The sequence below is a fragment of the Dasypus novemcinctus genome, chromosome 27 (genome assembly GCF_030445035.2).
Source record: "Dasypus novemcinctus isolate mDasNov1 chromosome 27, mDasNov1.1.hap2, whole genome shotgun sequence".
NCBI classification, from domain to species: Eukaryota; Metazoa; Chordata; class Mammalia; order Cingulata; family Dasypodidae; genus Dasypus; species Dasypus novemcinctus.
Window position 1 is genome coordinate 30,369,485 of NC_080699.1, and position 6,495 is coordinate 30,375,979.

Below are 6,495 nucleotides of genomic sequence, written 5' to 3' on the forward strand. Positions count from 1 at the left end.
ATTTAATTATACAAAAATGAGGCTTAGCTACTCATTTTTTTTTTTTTTTTTTACCATTTAGCTGTTGAGATGTCTGCTAAAGGTTTTAGATTGCTCTTGTCAAAACAGAAAAAGTGAAAGTAAGGACAAGAGTTCCTTTTTTTTTTAATGTTCCAAACAACACAAATCTACTATTACAAATGAATCTTAGAAACAAGGAAATTATCCATACATTAAATTTTCCAAATTCAAAAACTGCTCCAAGAAACAAAAATGATATATATGTGATATTTTTGGTTAAAAATACTTTAGAAAAAATATAGCTGCTAGTGGATTTTAAATCACTTCACTGAGTAAAGGGTATGTAACAAACCGAGAGGTTCTACCCAGAACGAAACCTCCCATTTTCCTAACATTCCTGTGAGATTGTAATCTATAAGAACTGGTACCATTAGTAGGAATAAGATAAAACCATATTAATACAGCACAGAAGACTATGGTTTTTGAAAATGAAATGCTGTAAAATGGCTCTTATTTTTGGAGTAGAAAAGTCAAACGCTAGAATGTACACTGGATATAGTGAAGTCCCCAGGTCTCCCAGACCCCCTTCTGATTCTAAAGAATTCCTGAAGGCAGCAACGGCTTGTCCTCCTTGTCACAGAGGGCAAAGAAGTCCAGCAGGAAACTGTCCCTGAGGAATGGTTCATTAGCAGTGACAGCAACAGTGTTGTGGATTTGCCCAGTAGCCTTGAGGCCCCAGTTTCAGAAGGACTTAGTGGGTTGTCTCCTCAGCGGCCATGTTCCTGCAGTTCCCAGGGGAAGAGTCTTTCATTAAATCTGTTGGACTTGGGTCACCAAGGAACGAAGAAGACTGTAACCTCTGTAAATCCAGAAATTCATTTGCAGTATCTGTTCCAATACTACCAGCACCAAGAGCTGTTCCAGTAGACATTCCTGGTGCTAAGACAAGACTGTCTGGAGGACTCTTCTGAGCACTGAGTCTGCAGGGCAGCAGTGAGGCTTTCCAGTCGCATTACTCCCCAAAACCAAAGTGTTGACTGATGCCATGCATTCCAGTTCTTTGGTCCAAGGATTTGTGCAACAAACCACTGGCTTTTTAAAGTTACAGAAGAGTCATCTTTCGCTCTGAATTTGTAGGAAATAAATATTTTCTTCTTACTCTGTAGAACTGCTTTATGCTTGTCAGTCAAATTACTGTGGTCATTTTTATGAAAATGCTCGTAACAAGAAGTTCCCAGTTCCTGGGGCAGATAGCCTAAAACTGCGGTTGCCCTTTGATCAACATAGACACATTTTCCATTTATCGCAAACCGGGTTATGAACTGAGTTGATTTGACTTTAATTCGGCCGCTGTTCTGCGAGACGATGCAAGGCTGCAACCTCCCAAACACAACAAGGCCTGTGAGACCTGCCTGCCACTCACTGCTCCTTTCCTCCTCCAGCCCGGTAATATTTGGGGGCCAGTTTCTCAAGAGTTACTTTTTATAATTCCTAATTGCATAGGCTCTTTGCTTTTCAGAATATTTAATTCTTTTTTCTGGAGTGTTTCTGATTATAATATGAACACCCTTTCACGGTGATGTTTGTGCGTGCCCATTTTCATATGGTCTGAGAGGAAGAAGTGGGCAGGAGTAGAAATGTCTTTTCCCCTATGGGATAGTGCAAAGGGCAAAAGTTTTAGGAATCAGAACTCTACCAGTGGTTACACTCTAATACTTTGCATGGCCATGAAAAGTCAATTTGCCTAATTGTTAAAATGTAGAGTTTGGACAAGACGATCTTTAAAGATTCTTTCACATCTAAAAATTGATAGTTGTTCTAGAACTTCTTATTTAGAAGAAGTTGTTCATAGCTTGGAAAGACAGAAAAAGCATCCAGGGAAGTCCTAATTTCTGATTTTGGAGGGACAATGGCTTCCATTTCCAGGACATTCTTGATTTTGAATCCTTCCCTGGAAATTGGAGTCAAAATCAAGGTTAAATGTCCTAAAATGGCCAGAAGGTGGCACTGTTAGGGCAGCGAAGACCCAGGTTCCTCTCTGCTCTGATATGAGGAAATCAAAATGGATAGGTAAGGTAAAATGATTAAAACTCTGTGAGGGAGGTCTGTGATACTCTGTGATGTTCGTGGTTGTCGGGTGACACCACCTTGTGAGAACCTCTTTTGAGAGAAATTACATCCAGTACCTAGTCAATTACTGTCATTTTTACACATTGGTGCCACTCTGTGTACCAACTATATGGCACCATGTATGCCTTAATAGAGATTGGATACAAGGATAACCTTTTAGAAGAAAGTGTTGATGGACTATGCTTGCAAAGGTCACACGACGTTGCATTACGTTTTCAGCACATACTCTGCTTAGTCCTCTCTCAGCTACTAGAGAAGGGAATTTGACATTTTCTTCATCCTACAAAGGGACTTGATCAAGAAGCCCCAGGCATTAATTTTAGCCTAGGAAACTGTGCGATGTTAACTTGATATAAGTTTTACTTTCATTAGAAGGAAATAGAATAAAAGGAATTTCCTAGCAGCAAGATACTGTGACTCTTCCTTGACATAGGTATTGAGAAGATTTACGCTAAATCTGACTGAAAATTCTGTGGTGGGGAAAGAAAGAGAGAAGCACCTGTTCTTTTGTCTTATTTAGTTCCAGAGGTGGAAACTAAATTGTTTCTAACTTTTCCAGTCCCTTTCCTTTTTCTTTCTTCTGGTTTCTCTGAATTTTTTGTTTTGTGTTGTTTTGATTTACCTTTCCCAAAGGATCCTAGTGTATATCTTTCCCTCAATTCCCCAAAGCCCAAAATGCTGAAAAAACATGGAATTTTTCTAGTGGTAAGAAAAAGCCTGATTTCCTTCTTCACCATTTTATTCCCCATTTACAAATAAAAACAGACTGCTATCTCTCATCCATGGGTTAAAAGTTTTCTGCCCTTGTTGTTTCCCATACTTAGAGTTGTATGTCCTAACTTAGCTTAGCCTTGGAAATCTTGCTTCTACTATTAACTATCTAGTTAAAGTAAAAGGCATCTCAGAAAAGTGAAAGGGAGTAAGGTTTCCACTTCCCTTATAGCTGGTACAAGAAACACCTGTCTTGTTATTCAGCCCTCTTTGATTAAATGATATATGAAACATTCCCAAAACTTTAAGTCTTGAGATAATGTGCTGTACATCTGGTTTTAATTTCCATAGAACTGTTCTTGCAAATGTTACTTTTCTTTTTAGGTTTACTTTATTTATTTCTCTCCACCCCCTCATTGTTTACACTCTCTTTGTCTGTACATCATGTTTCTTTAGTAAGCACCAGGAACTGAATCCTAGACCTCCATTGTGGGAGAGTGGTGCGTAAATGTTTGAGCCACCTCTGTTCCCTGCATTGTTGTGTATAATGTTTTTCTTCTTGTGTCTCTTGTGTCATCTTGTTGCATCAGCTCACCATGCCTGCCCATCATGCCAGCTCGCTGTCATCTTTAGAAAGAACTAGGAACCTCCTATGTCTTCTTTAGGAGTCACCAGGAACCTCCCATGTTAGGTGGGAGCTCAATCGCTTGAGCCACATCTGATTCCACAATTTTACTTCTAATCCCTAAAGTATCTAGTTTTCAATTTGATTGTTTGGGTTGATAATTTGTTGCCTTAGTTTTAGTATTTAATTCTAAATTTTACTTTCCGAAGGTATAAATATTCCAGTTACTTTTTAGTAGATTTATTTTCTTCTCTCTTTATTCATAAAAGTTTGATATAAACCTAGTGCCTTAAATATTTCTTATTTAAACAAAGAGTTAGAAAGTTTTGTCTCTTTTAGTTGAATATGTCATAATAGGTGACAATTGGACAATTGGGTCTTTCACTTTTTTTTCCTTTTCTTTTTTTTTTTTTTCCTCTTAGGAGAACATTAATAGAGCGAACCAGGAGGCAGGGGTGACACTCTACCTTCCTCTCCATGTTTTCTTCTTAAATGCTATTCCCAAACAGTATGGCCACTAGAATTATTTTTCAAGTAATAACTTAAAGGTCTTCCTTTTACAACAATGCAGAGGTACACGGAAAAGATGCCAGAGCACAGCTATGTTACTCTGCATTTCTAAAGCAGGGAAGAAACTGAGATTATACACGTATTGATGCTATTTCCTTATTAAATACATGTCTCCATAAAGAGGATAATTAAAAATGATAGTTGGTGATAGTGAACAGGAAGAAAAGATTTCTACTAACGGTTAAAGTACATTCTGATATAGTCATTTAGTGGATTTTTTGTTAGACATTCAAATTAAGATGGCTACCTGCATTTCCTGATGTGGAAGAAATTTTAGGGACTGGGAAAACTAATACTTCACTTGTGTAAATTTGCATATGTGGGGCATATATACATATATTTATCTGTGTAAAGAGAGATATCTGGAAAGATAACCACTCAATTATTATCAGTACTTATTTCTGTGTAGTGAGATTTTCAGGGTATCTGAAAATAATTTTTCTTCCTATTTTTCTTTATTGATTTCATCCTTACAAATGCCTTATTAGAACATGTCATTAGGGAAGCTCGATGAACTCTCAAAACACTAATAAAATAAAAATTATGCTCTTTCTATTATACAAAGACTCCCAAAGGATGACATAAGATAGGAATTGGAGGTTGTGGGAATACTAGCATGCCTTCCTCTATACAATTTTATAAAACCAGAAATAACTTCTTGAAGAAAATGTTAAAAGTATTTACTTTATTTTTAGCACCTTTTTAACTTTTTATTTTGAAATACTTTCAAGCTTACAGGACAGTTACAAAAATAATATAAACCCCATACAGAGATTTCTAAGCTACTCCTCTTCTCCCAAACATCCAGACCACCAATTTTAACATTTTGCCATACCTATCTATCTACTTACCTATATAAGTATTTATCAATCCATTTTCTATACACTTGAGTGTTGTTCTTTACATCATACTCCTGAAGTCTTAATAAAAGTATCAACTTTTAATGTTTTGTGTCTTTACCACTTTCTGGGTGATTTCCCGGTGAAATATTTTGGTTTAGTAAATTGGTGCTCTTTAGTCCTCTATGCAGTTGTCTATAATTTATTGAATTTTCTAATTCAAAAACTTTATTTTTATAAAATTTCTATTGGTTGCTTTTTATAGCTCTTGCTTGCCCATTATTCAGGATTTCCTGTTCCTGTTTCATAGTGCTGTTTCCTCTTTCACCTCCTCTAATATATTTAAATTTTAAATTATTTTAGATGTCTATTATTTCTATTTCCTAAGTGTAAGTTTGATTTTTTAGTTTGTTGTATGTCTTTTCAGAATGTTGGTTTCCTTGAATATTTGATGATAGCTTCCAAAAAGTTCTCTGTCATGGGTCCCTCAGGGCAGGGTGATCATTGTGTAGCATAACGCTGACCTTTGTGAGGTTGATTCTGACCTGGAGCTTGCTTGTTCATTTCAGCTAAAGCCTCAGCTGTGTTTGATCAAGGCAGCTCTGGTTTCTATCCACTAATGGATGCAATGGGAGTTCTGACTCTGAGGCTTTTCTGTTTCTCTGGCATAGAGAAATATTTTTCTTGTTTTCATTTGTAGTTACATATTTATTATATTTTTCCTATAATTTCCCTGACTTTAAAGAATGAGATAGATGTTTCAGTACATCCTTAACTTTCTTCCAGAATCAGAAGTGCAAATTGAATATTTGTTTTAATATAGTAACCTCAGGGTTTTTCATTTAAATAATACATGCTTTTTATTTTGTTAAAAGATACTTAGATTACATAAGTGTTACACAGAAAATACAGAGATTTTGATATGCCCCACTCCCCACGCCTCCAACACACTCCTACATAAACAACATCCTTCATTGGTGTGGCACAGTCATTGCCACTGATAAACGCATCCTGGGGCATTGCCGCTGAGAATTTACCATAGTTCACGTTGTAGTTTACACTCTCTCCCACACAATTCTGCATGTTATGGGCAGATATAAAATGGCCTATATCTGTTGTTGCAATGTCAGTAGGATGATTCCCAAGTCCTGAAAGAGCCTCCGTCTTACAACTGTTTTTCCTTCTCCCTGCACCCAGAGCCCTCATGTGGTTTTGATACTTTTACTTTTCCCTGCACCCTCTGATGGCCAGTGGTAAACCCTTATATTAAAATGAGGTGTTGGGCTTAACTCACTTGATAAACATAAAAGCACTGTGAACCTGGTGAATCTTTTTCACACAGTCTAGCTAAATACTTAAAACCTAGGTGGAAAAAAGTGAAAAGTTAGAGTTGGAAATAAAAGTAGACAGCAGGGCTTTTAAAAAATTAAAAAGTGCAATAAATAAGGCAAACAATGTTAGAATGAGGAAGTGGACACAAACAGTACTAACAAGCAGGAGGCTACGTGTCCCCAAGAGCCAACATCGGAAATCATAAGCCCTGTGTTCCGTCACACAGCTGTTAGATAATATGACGTGTCTTGCACAGAGATAAGAGAAAATGGACTCATTTAATCCACT

The 6,495-nt window shown here is 36.8% G+C and overlaps 1 pseudogene; it reads right to left on the reverse strand.

Moving 5' to 3' along the window:
- Positions 1 to 430: 430 nt before the first annotated feature.
- LOC101436568 (basic helix-loop-helix ARNT-like protein 2 pseudogene) lies at positions 431 to 5,895 on the reverse strand (annotated as a pseudogene).
- Between the last annotated feature and the right edge of the window lie 600 nt (positions 5,896 to 6,495).